Below are 25,474 nucleotides of genomic sequence, written 5' to 3'. Positions count from 1 at the left end.
TAGCAATAGTTACCTTGGAGTTCAGAAAGCTTTTTCTGCTACAGTTCTTAGATTTTACAGCAGCCTGCATCGTTTGGAAAATGGCTTCTCTTTCCCACTTTGGGGTGACTTTCTGCCCCTGAGCCCCTGGTTGAGAGCAACTACTGTACTCCAAGTTTTACCTAGTCAGCACCTGGAGGTAGAACAGTTACCCATCTAGTTTAGGCCGCAGCTGAAAAGGGCCTACTCTGTCTTTTAATTAGCCAGCGCAATTGGCCCTCACATTGAGAGGTTCTCCCCCACTTAGTTTTTAACAGTAATAAAAGGAACATTTTATATTAATTAATTAATTAATTAAAATAACATACAGAAACCCTTGATGTCTAAAAAGATTATTTTAAGCACTCATGGAATTAGAACATCCTTATTTTTCTGATATCACATTATAAAAAGTTCAAATACGTGCCAAATTTTCAAAAAGACTCCTGAACTCACATCCAGGCTCTCATTCGTGTTAATACCTGCTCTCTTTGCTATCTCCCACGCCTGATTTTATCTGCCTGCCTCTCCATGCAATAACCCACTTTATCTTCTGCCACATTTCAAAATAAAATGGAGACATTAGTACATTTCTCCTAAACTCCTCAGCATAAGACCATTAACCCAGAGTCCAGAGTGTGTCGGGATAAACTAACTCTGGGCTCTTCCCTTGTTGCCCATTAAAAGGAGAATGGGCGTCTTCTTCTGCCCGCAGTCATAGCTAGGGATGGAGCTGTCAGGGCGTCAGGGGACCCTGTAGATGACAAAGGCAAGGAGGGCAGACGTCTGGGGAAATCTCTGAAATCCTCTCACTTCATTTGGCTTAAAAAAAAAAAATCACTCCTTTTGGAGTATATGCAGCTGGGCATTGCTTTCTTGGTTCTATGAGTCTGCTGATGTTACCATGGGCCTGGGCTAAGGTAACTGCTGAGGTTATTTTATAGCACTTGGAGGCTGAAGCACTGACTGTTTGCTGGTACCCGGACCATCTGATATATGGCTCAAATAGAATGAAAAGCTTGGCCTCTCTGATTTGATATCATGTCTGCCTTTAATCTTGGAGTCACACCCTGTCCAGCTCTGCATCTAGAACCCCTGATCATTTAAGAAATGTTTGCTTCAAGACTGTTTAGTATAGGGTTAAATTGCCTGTGCCTATTGGAATGGGCAGGTTTTCTTCTGACACTTTCCCAACAACACAAGCACCATTGTTTGACCACACAACTGGGAGAGAAATACTTCCTTTTTGGGTCATTATGAGTTGTGTTGGGGACTCACTGAAATACTGTATATGGAACACTTAGCTCAGATGCCTGAATATACAGTAAATGTTACTCATGTAGAGGTCTTGGGTTCACTCCCACGTGTCACAAAGCAAGTAAAACATTGATGTGTCATTAACATTACTTGTCCAATAACAATCTATCAGAGCTCTAGAATTGGTACCGGAGAGATGGCTCAACAGTTAAGTGGGCAGGCTGTGCAATTATGAAGGATGGAGAAAAGATCCTAGCAGAGACATAGCATGCCAGTCCAGAGAGGGAAAAAGGACACCGATCCCTTCTCCTGATTACCCTGTGTGCCCCCACTCAGACAGAAAGACACATAAACATACACAAACAAAGAAGTAAATTAATTGTTTAAAGCTTCTAGAATCAAAATATCTGCTTTACTTTGATTACCCAGGAACACTCAGTGTTCTTATAGCCATACCAGCAGTTCAAAGGAGTTGTACCAAGAGTGGTTTCCATACCTGGATGTGTATAAAAATATTTGGGTTTTCCCTTTCTGAGCATCCACGGAGGGTCTTGAGAATCTACATCACTAGTCATTTCAAAGCGTGGCTGGTGCTGCCCGTCCAAGGACTACCTGCTGTCATCTGCTCTCCAGCAAAGCTGGGCGTTTTCTATTGACACCAAGAGAGAATGAAGTGCAATGTCCGCTTCCTCCCTGAGCATCTGGTCTCGTATGAATCCATCATCCTTGAGGCTAGACACCTTCTTCTTGATCACTCAGTGGTGGGGAGCACAAGGTAGTTGGACATGATCATGTGATGAGTCTCCCCGTGGTCTACATGTGAGCTACCGTATGTAATGAGCCAACATCATGCAACTCAGTGTCCTTAACACTGGAACATAAGGTTTCCACAGATACAAGGTCATTTGACAGGATTCCAAGTTCCCAAGTGGCTCCACCTACAGAGGTTTGCCAGTGTCAACCTCAAAAACAAGTTTACAAGTGCTGAAAAATAATTCATTATTCCCCTACCCCCAGTTTTTTATAGCGAAGTCTCACCACTCATAAATCAAGGATGCAAGCCACTCAGCAGCTCTCAGAGGTGTGTGACAAAATGTGGTCGGGTTGTAATTATGTATGGAAATGTGACAAGATAAATCTCAAGGCTCCCCAGACGGAAATAGCCTCATTCTCAGAGAAGATGTATTTGAGGAGCTTCTAAGCTCATGTGTTCCAGATGTTGGGGGAGGGGGCAATCATACATGTGCCATGAATTTTAAAAGGGTTATGGAAATAGTTAAACCAGCACTCCAATTTCATTTTTAGTACATGGTTCAATTCTCCCTGTATCTAGGGCTGTGGCCCTAGCAGCAAAGCCTTCCTAGTTGGTGCTTTTTCGGCTGCGAGAAAGCAGGGAATTCACAACAGGTTTGTGATGTTGCCATGTCAAAGCAGACTTCTCTAGGGTCTCTGGGGAAAAGATTCCTAGACTGACAAGGGTGGGCCGGCAGGGGTGCAGGGACACAGGGAGACACTGCCAATAGCAGAGTCTCTTCCTGTATGTTCAGGAAAACCAAGCCTTTACAACTTCCATATGCAGCCCCACTCACTAAGGACTAGAGTGAGATGGGGCAGTGGGGGTGGTGGGAGATGAACTGGCAAACGGCTCTGATGAATAGATGAGGTGTTTTAGGCTTCATTTTTAGGTGCAGTAAAATACATTTAACATAAAATTATATATCTTTAATCATTTTAAGGCATATAATCCAGGTCTCATTTAGTGCGTCTCTATCATCACGAGGTAGTTGTGGAATCTCTTCATTGTCCGAAAGGAAACTACAGCTGATCCTCCGGCTGCCTAGTCTTCATTCCTCTAGTCTCTGGCAACCTACTCAACTACAGGCCTCTGTGGATCTGCCTGTCCTGGGCAGAACTTAGAAGTTGTAATGAGGAAATACCATGCTCATTTACACTATAAAAAGTGCCTGTCATCTCATAAGGAGGCTTCGGAAAGGGAGGGGAACCAATGAAATCAGGGCTGGATCAGGAGGTATAAAGGCCAATTTACCAGCATCCTCCACTACTGCCCTGACTTGAGGCTTCTGACTTGAGCAGATTGCAAAGGAAGGCACTGCTCTTCAAGACATTGGAAAAGGGGCCCATGGGAGATACAAAAGGTAGGAGGGGTTTGAGGAGCCCAGTGTCCACACAAACTGACACACAAGCTCGTTAAGCTTTCCAATTTAGCCTTAGTTCTTTTTACTATTTTCATTGCACACCTTAGCTGTCAGATAGCAATTACAGGTCAAAAATAAGATAAATATCAGAAAGAGACACATTGAAAAGAAAAGGTAACTGAAAACAAGAGTCAGAAGCAAGCCATGCGTCATCAACAGGCACCTGTGACTATGAATGAGGCAAGGGCTGTCCAAGAAAACCAGAGCACCCATCAATCAGCGGCAGCTTCAGCAACACACAGGAGGAGGCATCCTTGGGGTTTCCTATCAAATACCACCTCGGAACAGGAGGGGGAAATTAAGTGGCTTCTAGGTGCCAAGCGTAGCCATCGGCAGTATTGTGTGTTCCTGGAAAAATCCAGATCGTGCTTTGGTATGGGTCATGTCAGTTGCAGGGTATAAGAGAAAAGACCTTATGGTCTTAGGGGTATGAGGATGAGCAAAACCCAAAGAAAACCTGCAAAGAAAAGAAAATGGGGGCTTGGCACTGGGAAACAGCAGCCTTTCTGTTAGTCTCATGAGTGTCTGCAGAGGGAAGAAGAGCCAGCGGTGAGAAAGCCTCAGTGTCCAGCAGTGAGTTGCACTGAAATCCTCTCACCCCTGAACTGAATAAAGTCATGATACACTCTTCTGGCCTTCATAGGTGGCATGCTCACACAAGGATCACATTTTAAACACGCAAACAAACACATCCATACGATATGTGCAGTGCATACCTATATACGTGTGTGTATAAGCATGCGATAAAAATTAATCTTAATAAAAAGATTGCTACCCATTGGTAACTGGAACTGAGAACTTAGCAGGAGGCATTATAGTAGATTAGACATAGTAGAGGGAAGACACATGAGAAACAGGAGTTCCTGTTTATAGGTTAGTCCACAACATCCAGACTGAAGAACGGTGAAGGACAGCATAGCGTATATAGGATAAAGAAGGCCAGGAGACTCCAGATTAGTCTTGGCTGGACTTAGAGAATAAAACTCAAGGGATAGGGATAGGTATATTTAGAGATACTGATTAATAATAATTATCCAGACTTGATAAAGGCTGGATAAAAGCTACCTGTTCCCAGTTTTGGGGAAGCTCAACTACCCTAAATAGGATAAATACACGGAGAGTGACATCTCAGCACCTAACAGTACAGTGTTGAAACACGTAGGAGAACTTTTGGTGTCTTTAAAAACACCAGAAATGTTATGGGGATACGTCTTTGTTTCAGTCCCAGGCATGGGGATTATGAGGCTGCATCAGATTGTCCACAGCAGCTGACTGTGATTTGCCTCGTGCTCCAGCATGGGTGTGATTTTGCCAGCTGCATATAGTATCTGCAAGTATATGATGTTTGAAATTCTGAGGAATAAGTGCTAGGGCCCTGAGAGGGGTCGTGGTGGCAGCTGCTCTTCCTGCTGGCTGCCATCGCTGTGGTTGCTGTTGTTGAGGGCTTGCGGTGATTTGTCAAGTGGTTACCCGCAAAGAAAGAAGAAGAAATTGAATATCCTGATGGCAAAGATCAAACTTGTCCCAAGGAACTCAACACCCCTAATTAGCAGGAAGTAGTTTAAGGATAACAAGGCCTCCTTTCCTCTCTATCCTTTTTTTCTCTCCTTCCTGGTGTTGCAGGGTTGGAAGCGTGGAAGAGAGTAAGGAACCCACAAAGCAGCAAACGCTGACTACAGAAACTGAATGCTCCTGCAGAGGACCAAGGTTTGGTTCCCAGTGCCTACAGAGCAGCACACAACCGCCTGGAACTCCAGCTCCAGGGGAGCTGATTCTTTTTGCTGATGTCCTCAGGCACACACATGGTACACGTACATACACTTGGGCAAACACATGCACACACTAAAACAAAACATAGTTTTTAAAAGTAAAAATATATTTTCAAAGGAAAAGAAGAAGAGTTAATTATAGAAATGATGAAAACTGGAGGATGGATGAAAAATTGTTGTTGTTGTTGTTGTTATTGTTGTTGTCTTTTTAAGTTCTGAAAGAATTGCTAACCTAGCTCCTCTCTACACACAAAGACGTCTTTTAGACATTTTCAAGGAAATAAGAAACTAAAAAAAAAAAAACTTCAGTCAACAGAAAAGTTAAAGATTGTTCATCAAATAGAAGAAAAATGGTCTCTAAAATGATGAACAAAAATAATGATTAGTAATAAGAGTGACAATAAATTCCATTTGCACAAAGGTGTAAAGTGAGTGAAAATAGTTAAAGGTATCCTTGTGGATTTGGAAGGTGGCAAATATACCAATTCAGGTATATTTCTTAAATTAGGATGTCTGTGCCATAACTCCTAGGTAAATAGTAAGTGAATAGATAACAAAAGCATATGTATTAGCAAATTATAATGGGGGACATGATGGCCCTGAAATAATAGATAGGACAAAAGGATGCAAAGAGAATGTGGGAGAGCCATCACGTGTGAGATGAGGAGCAACGCTCGCGATGTTAAGGTGGACAAAAGCTTACAGTCAAGAAGCAGACTCCTTTTCAGATATCCCAGACGCTCAGGTGAGGGGCAAAGGCCCTCTAATCAGGTCTCTTAGCCATTATCACACCAGGTCAGCAATGTACTGTGGATGCGCTTAACAGTCATTTCAGTTTTTATTTCCTCTATTATCATATAAGACTCTGTTCACTCTAGCACGGTTGTGATGAGCATTAAAATCAGCATTGCTTTCTCTCTGGACACAGTGTCAGCTGGAAGCTAACAGGACGTGTGGAAGGACACTGCAGAGCATCACCTCAGAGCTGGGAAAATCTGGGTTTGAGGCCAGGTTGGTATATCCTTGGTGACTTCCTGGCCTGTTTTCTCAGTTGTAGAATGGAGATAAGACTTAAGGTCACCAGATGTCCCACTTTTTTCAGGATTGAGGGATTTGATAAAGAATATCAATCTTAAATGTAAAAGTGATGTCAGACTATCTGGGACGCCTGGTCACGCTAGCAAGACAAGAAACTCTGTGGTATCCATGGAGGTTCCTGTATCACAATATCATGTAAGGAGTTTTTCTTTTCTTTTTCTTAAATTTTAACTTATTGCTTTTATTTTATGTTATTTATATATTGTTTTCCTTCTCTCTCTCTCTTTACCCTATAGGTCCTGTGTGTGTGTGTGTGTGTGTGTGTGTGTGTGTGTGTGTGTGAGTGTGTGTATGTATGTGTAAAATGCCTTCAAGTGTAATGCTTTTATGGGATTCCTGAGTGTGAGAATGAGTGGGTCTCTGTTTCTTGTGCCTTTTCTTGGCTCTTTTCTGTTTGTTTTATCCAAATTGGATGTGACATTACTGTAGTATTGATGTATGTTGTATATTATATCTGACCATTATCCCTTAGAATCCTGTTAATTTCCTAGGGAGAGACTGAAAGGGTGGATCTGGACGGGAGGGGAGGTGGGGAGGAACTGGGAGGAGTAAAGGAAGGGGAAACCGTAATCAGGATGTAGTATGTGAGAAAATAATCTACTTTCAATGAAAGGAAAAATGTTTTAAAAAGCATGAAACAAACAAAGATTCAAAGATACAATGCTTATAAAACAATACCTGGTCCTCTGTCTACAAACACACATTACTTTGACTATATTTGCTGACAGAGAAAAATGGTAAGCACTAGACTGGCCACAGCATTACTGTCTGAGTTTTTATGGTCAAATGGATATTTTCCCTTCAACTGCTGGAGTAAGATCAGAATTTGTAGCAGTATAACATACATCATCATTAACGCACTTATGCAGAAAAAAAAAAAAAGAATTAAGAGTCACTCATCAGGAGTGAAACTATTAATCTTCAAAGGTATTTCGATTCCCATTTGAAGGATCCCTCTTGCCCTTGGGACAATCCAAATAAGAGCAGGGCGCAGCTTGCTCATGAGCTCGAACCTCCATCAGAAGGCTCAGCTTGGGGAGTTTACCCCTTCCTCTTGCCAATGCCATCATTCATCCCATTCTTTCTCTCCATCCCATCTCCCCTTCTCCCCTCAGGTAGTGCCGACCCCTTTGTTGCTCTACACGCAAATGACAAGCAGGAAAGACTTGGAAGGGACTCGTTCTGCCTTTCCCCCCTTTTAGGGACTCACTTTACAACATGGCATTTGATGCGATTAAAAAGTCGTTGGACATTCCCACTCATTTGGCCAATCTGAATCCAGTTTCTGCCATTGATACCCGCAGGAGGGGAGAAAGCACAATTCAGCTCACTATTTACTCCTATCTCATGTCTTATTTCAGGATCTACATGTTTCTTTTGTGTCAGGCTTGGGGAAGAGAAGGCAGAGGCCAAGAACTCTGTGCCCTCTACCAGTGGGGATGGCTTATCATATGCTGGATAGCATGCACCATGAGCCAACCCACCCAGGCAAGATGGGTGGTTCCCTCAGGGCTGTGCTGGGCCTTTTCTACCGAATCAGAAGAGTGGTTTGGACAGTTCTTCCCCCAGCTCTAGTCTTAGCATCATAAAGTCAGTGGCATGAAATTAGCTGAGGTGGAGGTGACACCGCGGAGCCTGACAGTGCAAACGAAGGCTTGGATTTACCCTCAGACAATGGTTCTCTTACATTTTTGTCTTTCCCGGACAAACGGGACATTTTGTCATGCCTCTTCTCTTTCAAGGTAAACTCAAGTGCCACGGTTTGGATATGAAACATTCCCCAGCCGCCCGTGTGTGGAAGGTTTGGTCCCTGGTCCTCAGCACTACTAGGAGATAGATGGTAGAGTCTTTAAGACCATGTTTCTCAACCTGTTGGTCCTGACCTGGTTAGTGAACTTCTATTTACAAAAATATTTACATTACAATTTATAACAGTAGGAAAATTAAGGTTGTGAAGTAGCAACAGGAATAATTTTATGCCAGGGGCGGGGGTCACCATAACACGAGGAACTGTATTTCAGGGTCTCAGCATTAGGAAGGCTGAGAGCCGTTGCTCTTGAGGTCTTAGTGGGAGGAAACGTAACTGGAGCTGTTGTCTTCAAAGGGCTGGTGGACTCTGTCCTCTTCCTTTTCTTTTGCTTTCTGGCCACCATGAGGTAAATCGCTTTGCTTCACCAAGTACTCCTGCCATGATGGCCCCATTCCAGGACCACTGTGAGGGTGCTCAAATGACCTTTGCTCCTTCAAGTCAGTTCTCACACAGTGATTTTTCTCACGGTGATGGAAGGCTACCTCCATGCTTAGAAATATTCACTGATATATAAGTCATAAGGCCCCCAAACTTCTCTGAAACCTTGCCTCTGGAAATCAGATGGGCTAGATTTCAAATATTTGCAGAAAGATGAGACGACTTGTTACCTGCTTGCCTGCCTGCCCATGCTTGCCCCATGCATGCTGGTATAACTGGGAATAGTCACCTTGAAGGCGACCCATCACGTCCTGGCTGCTTGCATCTATGGCAGAGCCCTCAGCATGCTCCAAAGCTGGGCTGTTTAGGGGAACTTCAGACTTACGGCGTATTTGAATTTAACTGTATTATTAATGCACAGTCTACATGGATCCCAGGATCCACAACCGTTCCTGGGTCCCAGGGATTTGGGGTAGAGAATGTGCCAAACATCAGAGTATTTCTGATGACATTTCCTGAAATAAAACATTTAATTACTGAGCCCAAAATTGTGGGGAGACATAGTTCCTTGATCCAGCAAAGAGTCTGGCAGTTAGCTCCCTCCATCGTTTGTTTGTTTTCTGACTCTGTTTAGCATTTCTGACTCTGATTCTGAGACTGTTGCTTATGCTTTGAATCCAAATAACAAAAAGTTACTGTTTAAAAAGCAAACCCAATTTTTTCTTGGTTCCCAAAATACTATTAATTTTCAAAACCCATTCTCTGTGGGTAGGCAATTCTTTAATGTTAGACCTCTCAGTATTTATTCACTTCCCATTTAATGAAATGGCTCTCTTTCAAATTTCAATAGGTTATTAAAAACCACTCAACAGATAAGAGAAAATTATGCATTGTTGCCTAGCTGTAATACATCAATAAACAGATCTGCTAGCCAATATATATTTTTAAATCATACAATAAATTAGTTCCCAGAGTATTAACTAAGTGCAATTTGGACAGCTTAATTTGGAAGCCTTCTTTTTTTATGCTAAGCAGTCCTCACTAAAGAACTAGAACCATGTGAGTTAGGAAGGCTGCTGGCAAGTACTCAGAGTCAAATTGGGAGTGGCTATTGTTTATTGTTTCCTTTGTTTTCGGGAAGCAAGCTGTGTAGACTTCTCTTTTTTTTAAAGCCAAGGAAACCAAACAAAGAGCAAGAGCCCAGTCTTTGAAAGGGGAGGATGCTGTCCTCAGCAGCAGGATAATGAAGCCTGCTCGTTCTTTCATAACTCTGTGTTCCAGAACAGGGGACACAGAAGGGAAGTAGTCTGTGGCTGAAATGATCAATGCAGCCCTTAGTGGGTCGAGGCTTGTTCTGAACTATTCATCAGCTCCGAAAGTCTAGTCCACTGCCTAGAAGACACCTTGCCCTATCCAAGTGCGGAGAAGCCGTCGCTTCCATTGGGGGATGTATTAGAAGAGAGGAGGGATGAGGGAGGGAGAAGAGATGGAGAGCAGAGATGATAGGTCTAAGGGTGAAACTGAAACAGTTGGATTTGAATCTACTGAGTATTCACTCAGTACCAGGGCCTATGGGAAGGGGTATACAAACAGCCAGGACACATTATTTCAGCCTCAAGTGGCTTGGCGTCCATCAGAAGCCGGCGATTGTGGCACCCAGGGTAGCACATGCAATAGGGGATATAAGCCCTAGAGAAAGCGACACTGAGGGCCAGAATCGAGGAGGGCTTCCTGGAGGGGGCATGGGAATTGAGTTTAGGCAAAGAGGAGTATTTCAGCAGCTAAAGCACCAAGTGCCCCATCGCGCAGGCGTTGGAACCTTGTGGGGCTTGCTAGACGTCTGAGGGGAGCGGACGTGGTGTTTTACGTTTGCACCTCAGGGCTCTAACTGGGGAGCGTGGATAGGAAGGCTGAAGTCTGAGCAAATCTTTATGAAGCCAAACAGAGGTTAGACTCCAGCCAAGTGAGTAAAGTCAGAGGCTTTAAGCGAGGAAAAGACACGACCAGACTCGCCGTTTGGAGAAGTACTGAGGCAAGGGTCAGCAACGATGAGTTAAGATCAGCAAGGCGCTCCAGGGAAAGGAGCAAAGTACACAATAGCGATTCAAAACACAAATCCAGAATGCTCACGAATGGCATCGTTTAGAACACTATCACCACGTAACAGTTTCATTTGGGAATTTTGAGTGTGGGAAAACCCTTATGGCTTTTTTTTTTTAATGCTCCCCTAAACACTGCACTATTTTTATTGCTTTGTATGAATGGAGTGTTAGGCTTTTTAAGTAGTGCTCTGCGGCTTCTATGACGAACATTAGGGAATGAATCAAATCAGGCCAGTGAGCAGCAGATGACTACAAAGCAGATGAGAGAGATGCCATCTGAGGAGCAGGCGTGGGGGGGGGGGGTGTCGGGGGCGGGGGGTGGGGGGGGTGGGTGGCGTCGGGGGCGGGGGCTGACAATGACAGCCTTCCAAAATTTTCTGGTAAGACGTATGACAAAGCAGAATCACAGCAAAGCAAACCAGCTGGATCCTGTCTCCTCCTGGTCTGGACTGGCAGGTGATGGAAGCAAGCAGGGTTCTGAGAGAGAAAGGATCGGGTTCTCTCCCCTGGTGCCCAAAGCTAGGCTGGAGCCGCAGGGCACAGCTGAAAGCCGGCGGTTTGACTGGTTGCTTCTTATTATGGAGCCACTGGCTGATGGAGCTGAGTTGAAGTGTGCTGAAGGGATATGGTTCTGATTATTGTGTCTTGCAGCCTTCGACAATGGATATGTAGAAAGAAACAAACACTTATCCAACTAAAGTACCTCGGAGACATTGGCATGCCACAGTCAACGCGGTTAATGGCAGCCAGAAAAGTAGACAGTAGGAAACAAGAGCAAGAGAAAAGTAAGCACGAATATTACGACAAAGATGTGAAGGCCTCCCTCACCTAACAAGCCCAGGTAAGGAAAAGATAACAAGAAGACCCAGTGTTCAATAACCCAACCTTCTAGACGTCAAGGACATAATCCATGTGGAAGACGCATGGTATCTAGTCATGTTAAAAACAGGCACAGCGTTGTGGGCAAGTATTATTAATACAAATAAGCAAAGAGAATGGTGAACTTAAAACACAGAGACCTTTCCTTCCAGGGGTAGAAGGGAGCGAGTCGGGCGAGAAAGGCCAAGGTACCGGAATGCTGGATTTCTTAAACTGTCTGGCAAGGACACTGATGTTCACCGACAATCTGTTTTACCTTCCACAAGTGTTAGTACTATTGAGCATGGGTCCAATATTTAAATTTAAAAGAGAAAAAGAAAAGCTGCCTATCGATGCTGCCAAACTCACGACAAGGAATCTGCAGGAGATTAAGAGCTTTTCTCTTCTCTCAACATGGGGAGGGGGGAGGGGGCTCTCTCAACACAGTAGGTGGGAAGGACACAGAGCTGAAACAAAGACCGAAGCTGGAAGTCCCCTTGCACAGCAGCTCCAGGAAGGCAGAGCTGCCCGAACTTAAACCTTGGGACTCTGGCTGCTGCGTAAAAAAATAAATATTAGGAACAAAAGTAAATACTGAGACCTCCACTTTGGACATCCCAGGCCCAGGAAGCTTGTTTTCCTGTTTTGAAACTTGCCTGCTGCTTGCTCACCATAAGGCCCTAGATTTCCCTTCTTTGTTTCCATATGTTAGGAATTTGGTACAACTGAAAAAAATTTTTTTTAAAGGCTGGGTGCTCTTCACTTACTGTCAACAGGGATGTTTCAGGTCATTGTTGAACCAGGAGAGGCTCGATGCTTTGGAAATAATTTAATACTGGAGCCAGGCATCGTGAATTCAATAATTCACCAGGCACAGAGGTGCACATCTGTAACCCCAGCCCTGGACAGGGAGGAGGAACGCAAGTTTGAGGCCAGTGTGGGCTAGATGGGCAGCTCCTGTCTCCAAACAGACTAAAGAACAAACAAACACACACAAAAACTGAAAGAAAAGAGAAAATAAATAACTTCTTGCTCAATTTAGACACTTTTATCAATAGAGTACCTTATAGAAAAATGAAAGGCAAGTGTCCCCTCAGCTCTCCCTGCTTCTAACTTAAATGGAGATGTTTTTCCGATCACGGCGAAGCAATAACTGGACACAGCTCCAGGTCAATCTGACAAACATTAGTGGAGTAATTTAATCGCTTGAACTTTTAGCACATAAGATCAGTGAGAGGCCCCATGAACACGGGGGAGTGGGGACTTCCTGCCCTGTGAAAACAGATCGATGCAGAAGAGGCCCAGAGGAAGAAGAGAAGCAAACGCCACATGTTCACCAGGTGTTGAGTAGAGTGCAAAGTCATCAGTGAGCATTGTCTCAATAATCATAATACCAATCTTTGTGTGAATTTCCCTTTGCTGTTTAAACTGAACATGGGTTGTATACTGAACAATGATGATATTGCTCTTGTAAGGGAAAACAGATCGGAAATGAACACCATTATCCTTGCCAGCCAGTCTGAGAAAGCTAATGTGTCCCAGGTGAGGAACCGCTTGGACAGGCTAAATAACTTGCCTGAAGTCACACTGCTAGGGAACAGGGAAGGGACCTAACCAGGCATAGCATGGCTTGCATACTAAGTGTCCTTCAAAAGGCTCGAGTGTGGGTGGCTTGGTCCCTGGCCGATGGCTCAAATCACTGGAGAAGTGACGGATCACTGCGACTCAGATCTAAACAAAAGTTAATCTACTGAGGAGTTTGCAGTCTGGTGGCACCATTAAGAGGGCCGGGTCAATAAAGAAGCTAAGTAACAAGGAGGACCCTAGGGAGGATGCTTAACTCTCATTCAGAAGGGCAAATAGAACGGATACTGGAAGCAGTTGAAGAGAGGGAACAGGATGGGAGCCTACCATAGAGATCCTCTGAAAGACTCCACCCAGCGGGGGATCAAAAAACAGAAGCTGAGTGTCTGCAGCCAAACTTTGGGCAAAGCACAGGGAGTCCTGTGGATGACTTGAGGCATAGAAGGACCTGGAGAAGACAGGAGTTCCACAAGAACAACAAAGCCAACAAATCTGGGCTATGGAGGCCTGCAGAGACTGATGCACCAACCAGGGACCATGCATGGAGAAGACTTAGGCCCCTCTGACTTAGATGTAGCCTTGCAGGCAGCTCAGTCTCCATATAGGTCCCTGTCACAGACTGTGTTGCCTGCACTTTGATCACTTCCCCTTGGCAGGGCAGCCTTTCCATGCCACAGATGAAGAGGATGCAGGCAGTCCAGATGAGACTCAGTTGGTGGGAGAGAAGGGCTCCCCCCCCCCCCATGAGGACTAGAAGAAGGGAATAGAGAGGGAGGAGGGAAAGAGGGTGGGACAGCAAGGAAATGAAGAAGGGGGCTTTGATTGGGATGTAAAATGAATAAATTTTTAAAAAATAAATTAAAATTAAAAAACAAAAAAGAGGATGGGTTGAGTTGGAGGAAGCAGGTCCCTGGGAACAAGCCATTGAAGGGCGTATCTCAGCCACTGTCCCATGCACTCTGTGTCTATGGTTCCCAGTGCCCACGATCTAAACAGCACTGCTCTACAGTGAGTGCCCTCTCTCACTAACCTCTGCCTAACCATAGGCCCACAGTGCCAGGGCCAAGTGACCATGGCCTGAAACCTAAGAAACAGAGAGCCTAAGTACTGTCCGTCTCAGTAGTTTCTGTCGGATAGTTCTTATGCAGAACATGGACACATGGCACCTGTCCCTCAATTCCTACTCCACAGCATTACCAGGATCTGCTGGACCACAACAGTAGACAGGGTCCCCAGGGTGATAATTTACATCACAGCTTCTAGGCCTCAGGTCTCCAAGGCTAGGCTGCCATTCGGATTGGGTAAATATATATATTTCAATAATTCAAAGCAGACTAACACATGAGTCCCTAATTTTTTTTTGTGTGTGGGTGCTGTAAGCCCTTTGTCTATCTGTTATAGCCATGTTTTAGAACAGGGGTGGGGAGGACTTTAGTATCTGCAGGGGATTAACACCAGGACCTCCTAGAGACAGCTAAATATCTATGAGTGCTAAACTCCCTTGGTATGAAAGTGTGTGGTAGTGGCAAATATCACCCACACGGACACTTCTGAACACTCTAAATCACTTGTAAATTAGTTTAAAATATTCTCACTCCTTACTTTTTTTTTTTTTCACTTCAGTGACCAAATACTTGACAAAAAGAAAGGGAAGAAAGATTTACATCAGCTCACAAGTTCTTGGTGGGTTAAGACATGATGTGTTAAGACATGGTGGGTTAAGCAATAGGACCTGCTCCCTGTCCCCCACACCTTCTTACCCCTCCACCCCTCACCCCCCACCCTGCCGACAGCCTGAATGTGTTGGGCTTACATCTCCTCAGAGCAAGAAGAACTTAGTGGATCTGGATCATAAACCCCCAAGTCCACCAAACAACCTTCTAAAACAGCTGCACCACCTGGTCTGCCAGTGTTCTGGGTTGTAGGGCATGTTCCTCAGATTCATGACATTCCCTCCAAACTGAAATGGGAGGAAAGGGCAGACTCAGCTGCTGAAACCCAAAATCAAAGGCTGAGTGACCCTGCCCAGCCACACAAAAAGGAAGAAACAATTCTGGGGGTGGCGACTCCGACCATCCAGACCACAGAGGGAGACTCCCAGATGGTGGGACTGCCATAGAAAGCTGCATGGGTACAGCTTGGGAGCTGCAGGGGTGCAGCTTGGGAGCTGTACCAGTGTTGGCATGGGGTTTCTGATGATGCAGACTTTTTTTTTTTTTTTTTTACTTATCCCTGCTCCTAGTAAGTAAACCCCTTATCCATACTCCTGATAGTAACCCCAATAAGAAACTTCTTGTTTCACCAAATTGATCATTCGTCTGTCGTGGTGTTCCTTCATGGAGTAATGTGTGTGTGTGTGTGTGTGTGTGTGTGTGTGTGTGTGTGTGTGTGTGTGTTATCTCCCCAGGAAAAGTCAACATGTTCAAACACATGAGCTTTCAAAGCCAAACTATAACAAGCACTCAATGCAAATGTAAATGTTATGTAACTAATTGTTTTACTGTATTGTATTGAGTAAAAATAAGAAAAAAAAATCTACCTGTTCTATCAGATGCATGTATCATAACCATATTTTGATCATGTTGAATTCAGACATAGAATCCATGGACACAGAATCTCAGTTGTGTACACACACACATACACACACACACACACACACACACACACACACAAATCAAACATATTTATAGATCACAAATGAAGCTATTATAATGAAATAATCAATGTGGTAAAACATAAACGTGCCATAGAGAATGTATGTGTGTAAGTATGTTAATTTAATCTGAAACCAGTGGTCTAGTAAGGCTGCCAGTTTAACCTAATGGTGAGCCCAAAGGTCATTTCCAGATCTCAACTGCAGTGTCTGTGACAGTGAATCGGATATGAAAATAGCTCTTCTTTCTGGCTAGGCGATCAAAGATGGGCACTGCCAGTGCCACTGTGATTTGTGGCCTACATTCAAAATGAAAGGAAATGCCAAATTTCATAATTCATAATGGGAGGAAATTCTCTTTCAGCAAAAGGTTAGTAAAAATAAAGATGCACTTTTTTTTCCTTCTAAGTTCAGTGACCTCTTGAATCTAAACCATTAAAGACCCTAGTCCTGGGCTAAGAAGCTTTATTCAGTAACTGAATGGAAATGTTAAGTTTACTCATTAAAAGGCTACACAGTTAAAACAATAGACATTTCCCACCCACCTCTCTTTGGTGGAGAAATCTATCAATCTCTTATAGTACTGGACTAGCAATGGATAGAAAGGAATCCCCTGTGGCCAGTGACCAGTGCTCTTGCTGCAAACCAACACGCTGGATGATATTTCAAGCAGACACTGCCCAATATAATTCCTTCTCCGTCACAGAGGAACGCAGATGCATTACTAGCTAAGGCCTCTGCACACCAAACCCACAGAATTGCAGCACGCAACAAAACTGCTAGCTTTTGAGAAAGGAAGCTGACGCCTTGAATCAATAGAAGCATTTCTCTACAAATCCGAATCACCGACAGCCTCCCACTGATCTGAGAACAAGGCCAGCTTGTAAACGAACAATGGATGGCAAGAACAGAAGGGTGAACATTTAGCTTAGGTTTTTGGCTGAAGGTTTCAGTGAGCCAAGGTTGTTAGCATGGACTGTACTGAGGGGAAGAACCATCTCCAGATGTGATGCTTCTGGTCAGTTTTAGGGGTAAGGCTGTACCCTGATTTCTGGCTGTAAAACAAGTCAGGATTTAGCAAATGTCCTTGTGGATCAGAGGAAGTTTGTCCACACACAGGCCACTTAAGGTTCCTGCAAGATGGAGCCATGGTAGTGTCAACAGGAACAAGAGACAGAATAGTTTCTGTTTTCAAATTATTTGCTATTTTTTGCCCCAAGAAGAATCTGGCTTTTCCAAGGGACTTTCATGACAGATACAACACTGTAGAAAAGGTGTTTTAGCTGGGTTCGGTGGCACACGCCTTTAGTCCCAGCACATCTCTGTGAGTTGGAGGCCAGCCTGGTCTACAAAGAGAGTTCCAGGACAGCCAAGGCTACACAGAGAAACCCTGTCTCAGAAGAAAAAAAGGAAGAAGAAAAGAAAAGAAAGTGTTTTGTGACTTTTGGTTTGACAGGCCTGCTGCCATATTATAAAGAGGTACAGGCTTGCATCCTATGTAGGAGGAGAGAGAGAGAGAGAGAGAGAGAGAGAGAGAGAGAGAGTCCTAGAGAGGGAGTCATGCTGGATCGCCTAGCTTTAGCAAGATCCAGATGGCTACAGCTGTGTGTGTGACCTCAGCCTACCCTGTCTGAATCAGAACACCCAACCAAGTCCAATGTGTCCACATGCTTGTGAGAAATAATAAACTGTGGCCTTATGCCATGGAGTTCTAGAAGCATTTGTTATTACACAGTAAATAACAAAAAGAAAAATGTTTACTGACAAGTCTTAGCCAATTCTTTTTATCGAGAGAATAGAGTCCCTAACTTACAATCTATGAATCGAAAACTAAGGTCCAATCCATCTTTCTTTGCTTCTTAAGTTAATTTTTTATTAGCATTAAAAAGAAAGTTCCTTTTTATGACTTTCATACATACATAGCCTTTCACCTTGCTCACGTAAGTGCCCCACCCTATCATCCTATCATCGCTCTGAGGCAGATAGAATTCAACATGTAGATCACACAAGCCAAGAAAGACAGTTTCTTATGTGGTCATACACAAACTCCCAGTCCCCATCACCTTGTCCTCCAGGGCTGAGCATGTCCATGGCACTATCTGGCAGCAGCCAGGCTAAATACCATAAGATTCTTGTCAGGGAGGATGCAGACAATGGACATCTTCCTTTAGCAGTGTCTCCACCCCTGAGCCTTCCTCAAGATGATGCCCACCGTGATCACATCTGATGGCTGAGTGGCTGGATTATTTTGACCTATGAGGAATATTCTGATGAAAACCCTTTCCCCAGAACTCCCTTCTGGCTTGTCAGGCCTGCATATTATTTTCATCTTGCACGTTTCAAACCCTGTTTTCCTACTCTTACCACCATTGATCCATAGTACATAATCCCCAAAGTCCTTAACACCTGCTTTGGGGGACCCCAGCTGTGGTTTCATCAACAAACCAAAGAATCATCTCAGGTCTGGAAGATGGATGCATAGAACTCAAGAGTCAGGGCAGGCTTCTCTACAGAAGGCAAGCTGGGGGATGAGGTAGGGATGAAGATCTTTTTTTTTTTTTTAAGATTTATTTATTTATTATGTATACAGTGCTCTCCCTCCATATAACACCTGCAGGCCAGAAGAGGATACCAGATCTCATTATACATGGCTGTGAGCCACCATGTGGTTGCTGGCAAATGAACCCAGGACCTTTGGAAGAGTAGTCAGTGCTCTTAGCCTCTGAGCCATCTCCCCAGCCCCGAAGACCTTTTTTAAACAAATGTTGTAAGAAAGGCAAGACATATTTCTGAGTACTAATCTATATCTGGCAATACAAATACAAGTATATTTGCTCTGAGTTTTTGTCTTTGTTCAGTGTTTTTGAAGCATGTCTCATCTTCTCTCACCCAGTCAAATTTCATGGTTGCATGTATTGCTCTTTGCCTCCTTTTATCATGTCGACACAACCAAGGGCTTGCTGAAGAGCATCCTGAAGTCAACTGTTCGTAACAATCTCCTATTTGGGAGATTTAAAATTAAATACAATATTTAATTGTGAAAAAATCATAAATTGTCACAGGGGAATACAGATATGGGGCTTTGGTATTTCCTGAGTGTACTTTCCTTAGAAACATCCAAATCCTCAGTTGACTTTCATTTCTGTTTAATGGCCATTTGATGGCCATCCCCCGCGCCTCTCTCTCTCTCTCTCCCTCTCTCTCTCTCTCTCTCTCTCTCTCCCTCTCTCAAATTATGTGTGGTCACAAAAAGGAAACTAAAGTTAAAGTTAGTTTCAAAACAGTGCAGTTGGAGATCTGTAGTGGTTATTACTGTCTGTACATTCAGTGCTCTGCCCCCACCCTCTGTCCTAAGAGGTGCTCTTGTCTTTGGGGAACTAAGTCCTCTATGTGGTCTGGATGCTCTACCAAGTATGATGGACACCACCACTGCATATGCTCCCCATGGGCAGCCATGGAGCCTCGAACCTGCTGACAAGAGTATCCTATCCCACTCTTCTCCACTGTCCTCACAGCATTTAAGCACACTGCGGTGTAGTGGAAAGATCTAGCTATCTACCAAACATTGTGTACTATGAAGAGTCCTTAAGGCTTTGAACAAGTTTCCGAGGTGAGGCGTCCAGTTCCTTGCTTATAAATTAGTAAATATAAATTACTAAGTAGCAACAAGGATTCCATAAACTCAAGGATAAAGATGTACAAGGCAGAGCACATCCCGAGGAATTCCTAATACAGGAACATTGTCAACCATCCTTAGCATCTCCCTTGGCCCTCACCACATCCCTACTCTGAATTTGCAGAACAGGTTCCCAGCCCCCAGCTAAAAGTGGCCAAACTAAATTCAAACCAGGTCTATCTAAATCTACAATCTGCCTTGTGCTCACTAACCTCATGACCTCCATCCAACACAACCATGCTCTGCAAGAGTCAAGTTCTGAGCCACGGTGCTCCTTCCCTTCCTGCCAAAAGTCAGGGCATGCTGGAGAAGGCCTCAAGACTGTGGCAGACCACATGGTTGAGGATTCAATAGGGTTTATGTCCCCCAGGGTTATGCATGAGCTTGGCCAGGGCTGTACTGCAGGGAATGGCTAGAGGTCCTTAAGGGGCACTAGCATGCTTCTTATGAGCGTCACTAGCTTTTAAGGTGACATGAACACACAGTGAAGAACATCTCTCCACCAGGAAACCTGTCCTCATGTCTTGGCCACTCGAAAGCTTGTTTTGTCACCTCTATTTAGAGCTGAGAATCAAGCACCAAGCAGGCAATTCCAGGAAGATGATGAAACATGTTGTTACTGTAAGGCTCCTAACAACACAACCTGCTTCCAGAGCCTCCCTGGCCTACACTCATCCTATTGCTGCCATCTTACAGCTGTAAATATGCCTGTAAAGTCTTTTAGTGGTTTCCAATTACACACACAAAAAAACAGAACATACACCCTTGAGGCCACCACTGGTCCCCACGTCTCCCTTCTAGTCCTTTCCCAGCTCTCCTTCAAACTTCAGACCATGAGCCAGTGTGCTCTCTCCACCTCAGCTCTGTTATCCGAGTCCCCACCCGTGTTCTCTCTACTTACTTAGCCACTTGCAACATTTGTTAGGTTATTAAGATCACAGGTTTCCTAGTTATATCTCTTCTTAACCCTGGATGAAGCTGTCCTCACTCTCAACTCAGCTCTATAGCCTTCTAGGATTCAGTGAATGCTTTAATTAAGGCAGTCAAGTCTACAGTCTCCAACGTCTCCTGCCCCAGGACACTGCTGAGAGTCCATCTTTCCAGTGGCAGACATGAGGTAAGAAAGCGTGGGGTCAGAAGCCAGCATTCTTGGAATCCCATTTCAGCAACAATAAGAGGTGAGTGGGGGGGAGGTGGTTATCTGAATGAGGGTGCCCCCTTCGTGTGTCTGAGCCCTTGGTCCCCAATTGGTGACACTATTGAGGGGGTTTGGGTGGCGCAGCCTTGGTGGAGGAAGTGTGTCATGAAGGATGGGCTTTGAGACTAAAAGCCTTGTGCCATCTCCAGGTGACTCTCTGCTTCCTATTTGCATTTAAAGCTGTGATCTCTCAGCTGCCTGGTCCCCACACCAGGCCGGCTGCTTGCTGTCATGCCCCTCTGCTGTGGTGAACTCTGCCCCTCTGGAACCAAAAGCCCAAACTAACTCTTACTTCTTTAAGTCGCCTTAATTGTGGTGTTTTATCACAGCAGTTGAAAAGTAGCCAATACAAAGATTACTTAACTTCTAGTACTTGGCGTCCTCACCTGGACAGCGAGTTGTAAAATGCTTCCTAGCTGAAATGACCCATCCTGTGAGTCCAGAATAAATGTGGAAAGACCCTGATACTGAAAATGTAAACTACAATACTTACGACTAGCTGCAATCAGGTAAATTAGATTTATTAATTATGCAAAACTCATGTTATCAGAATCCTCACTCAGTAAACTCTAATTCAGAATGAAAATACGTAAATCAAGCTCTTATCCCAATGTTTACATGGAGAATAATGTGTCAATAAATATTTTGAGTAAAGACACAAAAAATGGAAATGATTAAATTATTTTCTTTAAGATGTTTAGTTTAATGATGTTTAAAATAGAAATATGTTGCTCAATCAGTTCATTAGTGTAGCTAGAAACCTGACAATTTTTTTTTTAATCTTTCTCAATGAGGAGTCAAAACAATCTTGAGGGGAAAAATCCTTGGGGCCCGGCCTAGCAGTAGAAGCCCATGATCTTGTCTACCCAGGAAACCGAGGCAGGAGGATCACAAGTTTCAGGCAGGCCTCAGCAATGTAGTGAAGCCCTCTCTCAAAATAAAATAAAAAGCTGCTAAGGGTGTAGCTCAGTGGGAAGGCAACTGCTTGGCATACATAAGACCCTAGCACTGAAACAACAACAAAACCCAACAAATCGTCCTTGAGCTGGTGTGATGATTCCATGACCTCAGCAGAAAATGGCCTACCCGAGGCAGAGGAGTGAAAATCAATGCAGATCCTCAAAGTTCACATTTGGAAAAGGACCAGGGAGATCTCCGCTGCTGCAGCAGCAGGGTGCCCTGGACCTGGCCACAAGTTCAGAACAGCCAATGAAAAGCTACTAAGGCTCTGTGCTCCAGTGATAACATTAGTAAGAGCCCAGGGTAATGTCCACATAGAGGCTGCTGAGATCTTGATGGCCCTTATTCTGGTGACTGCTTGTTATCCATAGTGTATTTTCCTGCCTCCCTCCCTCCCCATCTCTCCTCCACCTTCATCTTGACTTTCATTTTATTTATTTATATAGATATAGAAGATGTAGACATGTAATACAGATATAGATAATAAATAGATGATAGATAGATAGATAGATAGATAGATAGATAGATAGATAGATAGATAGGTATCAGGTGCACAGACATGTATATGTTGATACAAAGAGAATTGTGACATAATCTACATTGCTTTTCTTTCATTTATTTTCACTGTGTATATGCATGTGCATGTTTGGCTGCAGAAACACATGAGGAGGTCTTAGACAGGTTCTAGGAGGCAGGGCCTCTCTTTGTACTAGCTGGCCGGGGAGATTCTTCTGTCTCTGACTTCCATGTCCCAGTGGGAGTGCTATTACTACAGACATACACTACCATGCCTGACATTTCGTATGGGTTCCATGGCGTAAACTCATGTTGTCAGGCTTGAGAGGCAAGCACTTTTACCCACTGAGCCATCTTCCCAGATGCCTACATTTCTTGCTAAATGAACACCCTTTGGACATTCATGAAAAGCAGATATTTCACATTTTTGTTAGAGGCCATATCAGAGACAATTTACTCCAAAGCCTGCATTGTACAGACATATGGAAGCTCAGAAATGCTGTGGCCCCAGGCTTCACAGCTAGGCTGGGCCTGCTGCTTACAAAGCTGCAACCACCGAAGACTTGTCCCCTCTGAGCAGAACCCAAAGTGGGACAGAGAAGCATTCTCCCTCTGCCTTCTGAAGTCTCGCAGGGGCTGCAGTGGTGCAGTTGCATATGGGGACATGAAGGAGCTGGGGTAAACCTCCTTCTCTCAGTCATCAGTGCCCCAGTAGGAGGGCTGTCACAGTTGCAAGGGGACATTTTAGATATCCGTGTAGAGACAAGTCTCCTTTGGTTTTTGTTGTTGTTTTTTTTGTTTCTTTGTTTTTTGTGTTTTAATTAAGATCCATGGTATTCTTTAGAGACTTGAGTTCTTTCACACACACACACACACACACACACACACACACACACACACACACACAGAATGCCTTTGTTTACGTGGGACCTTCTTTCCTTCCTCCAGTCCCCCCTCATCTCTAACAACCAGCCAGCAGCACCAAGTCACTGAGCAGTGGGGTGAGGGGGCAGCGGGTCCTCCCAGCATGCTCAAACCACACATGCAGAATGCAGGTTCCCTGCTGCGAGGCAAACCCTCCCTATAGTGAGCATGTGAGGGCCTCCTGCTTTTTCTGTTCCTCTCTTGGAAGCCAAGGAAGTGTCATTTTGTCTTTCAGTGTGTCTTGCATTCCCGGGAAGAGTCAGGTGGCTTAGTGTGTGATACCAGTCATGGGTTTCTGGCTGGTGGCCAAATTTTCCTCCTACCTCTGTGACACACAGTGCCCTGAACATCAGTCTGGCTTCTTAAATTGGTAGATTTGTGCAAGATGAAAGAAGGACATGTGTGCAGTCTCAGGTAGTACAGCAATTAGCAAGGCTGATGGGGGGGGGGCGTGCAGTAACAGGTGGCTGAGGGGGACCTGCGTGTGCTTCTGAGATTTGCATCGCTAAGATCAGCACAGTGTGCCAAGGAGGTACCAGCCATCTGCCCTTCATAGCTCAGTGTGCTTATTTGCCCCCACGCATAAATATTAATACCTAGATTTCCCTTATGGGCTGGCTTTGAGTGAAAAATACTTTCTTAGATCCTGAATCTGACACTTTACAACTTTCCTTTGTTGCATGTGTCCCTGCGGGCAATCCAGGTAATGACAATAAAGGAAGAAACTACAACATTCACTGTGAGTCAGGTAGCACTGTATGTGCAGTGACACTGCTGAACCATCTCACAGGCTCCTGGCAGGAAGACAGAGGGACTTCTGGGGAATTCATAATCTAGGTACTGACTAATTACGCTTCTGGAAGTGACACTCTCCTGCCTTGCTTGGCCGTCTCCCTCTGCCATGAAGCATGTTTCTTGGCGTCCCCCTCTTCCAAGGGCAAGAAGGACATTAAATAAAGGTCCTACCTTTATGCTTTCATTTAACCTCAGGTCATATCTCCACAACGCATTCATGTGGTGTAGGGTTATAGTAATTGGGTGTATGTACTTGTGCACATGTGTGCACAGAATGTATGCCATAGCAGTCAGGTTAAGTGAAATCCTAAAGAATAAACAGCTGGGTTAAGCAACATGTTAGAAATAGAATAAAAATGAATAGTGAGCCAGAGGAAAGGCTGGTAGGAATGGGAACTGTGAAAAAGAGTGGGACATGAACACCCAACACCTAAGCACATCCTTATAAGGAAAAAAAAGACCACAGAGTATGACCAGTCTGTGAAGGAATAGAGGCTGAGAATTTTATAACATTACGAAACAAACAAACAAATCACTCAAGAAATCCAGGCAGGATGCACAGCCAGTAGCCTAGTTAGGTTTCTACTGCTGAGACCAGGACCACGGTCAAAAGCAACAAGGAGAGGGAAGGGCTTCCTGCCGCTTACACGTTCTGTAACCATGGATCACTGAGGGAAGTCAGGGCAGGAACTCTAGCCCAGAACTCGGAGGCAGGAAGTGGTACAGAAGCCATGAGGGGTGCTGCTTGCTTCCTCTGGCTTCCTACTTTGCTTTCTTATGCATCCTAGGACCACATGGCCAGAAGTGGCACGACCCTCAGTCTGATGAAGCAGACGAGTCTGATGAGGGCATTTTCTCAAGTGTCATTCCCTCTTCCCAGATGTCTCTCTCTTGTATCAAATCAGAACAAAACAAAACAAAATAAAACAAACCCATTGAATGATGACAACAAAGACACTCAGATTAGTATGTTATAAGTTCAGATAGTAGACTTGCTGAAAAACAGCACACAGGAAATCTTGAAAAGCATTAAGCAGAAACAAACAAACAAACAAAAAAACAAAACAAACGTGAGTCACCTTCAACACAGCATGAGAATGGCTAATGTCTTGACTCCTCATCAGAAGGGTGCAGGAGAGGACAAAAGTCGCAGCCTCCAGGAGCTCACAGAAAACAGTGAAACCCCACTTTGTGAGACATGGCCTTCCCAGTCAAGGCCAGCATTCCATTGCACTAGATACGAAGCTCACAGTCAAAGGCAATAACTCATTGCACCAGACATGGCCTTCCCAATCATAGGTGATTGAGAAAGACACTTAAAGGCAAAAGTAGAGAGCATGTGGTCAGTGTACATTTCTAAAATAAATACTAAAGAATTTTTTGAAGGAACAAGAAATGCATGAAAGACTGGTGCTAGCTGGCAGGTTCACGTGTGGTGAATTCTCAGTGAGGACTGGCTGGATCAAATGCTGTAAATAACGCTGTTTAAACTAGACATAGAATTGGTTTTTTTGTGGCAAAAAAGCAGGGGAATAGGTAAAAACTAAAATATTCTGAGGCTCTCACATTCGTCTGGAAAATAGTAAAATTCTAACTTATATTAGCAATAAGTAACTCTAGCATTCATATTGTGCTAGTATTGCTATAAAACAATTTCAGAAG

The 25,474-nt window shown here is 44.2% G+C and overlaps 1 protein-coding gene across 2 annotated transcripts in view; it reads right to left on the bottom strand.

The window, feature by feature from the left end:
- Window positions 1-25,474, bottom strand: part of Cpvl (carboxypeptidase vitellogenic like) — a 99,832-nt gene that overhangs the window by 384 nt on the left and 73,974 nt on the right. The window lies entirely within an intron of this gene.

The sequence above is a fragment of the Acomys russatus genome, chromosome 10 (genome assembly GCF_903995435.1).
Source record: "Acomys russatus chromosome 10, mAcoRus1.1, whole genome shotgun sequence".
NCBI classification, from domain to species: domain Eukaryota; kingdom Metazoa; phylum Chordata; class Mammalia; order Rodentia; family Muridae; genus Acomys; species Acomys russatus.
This window is presented reverse-complemented; position numbering and strand designations above follow the sequence as displayed.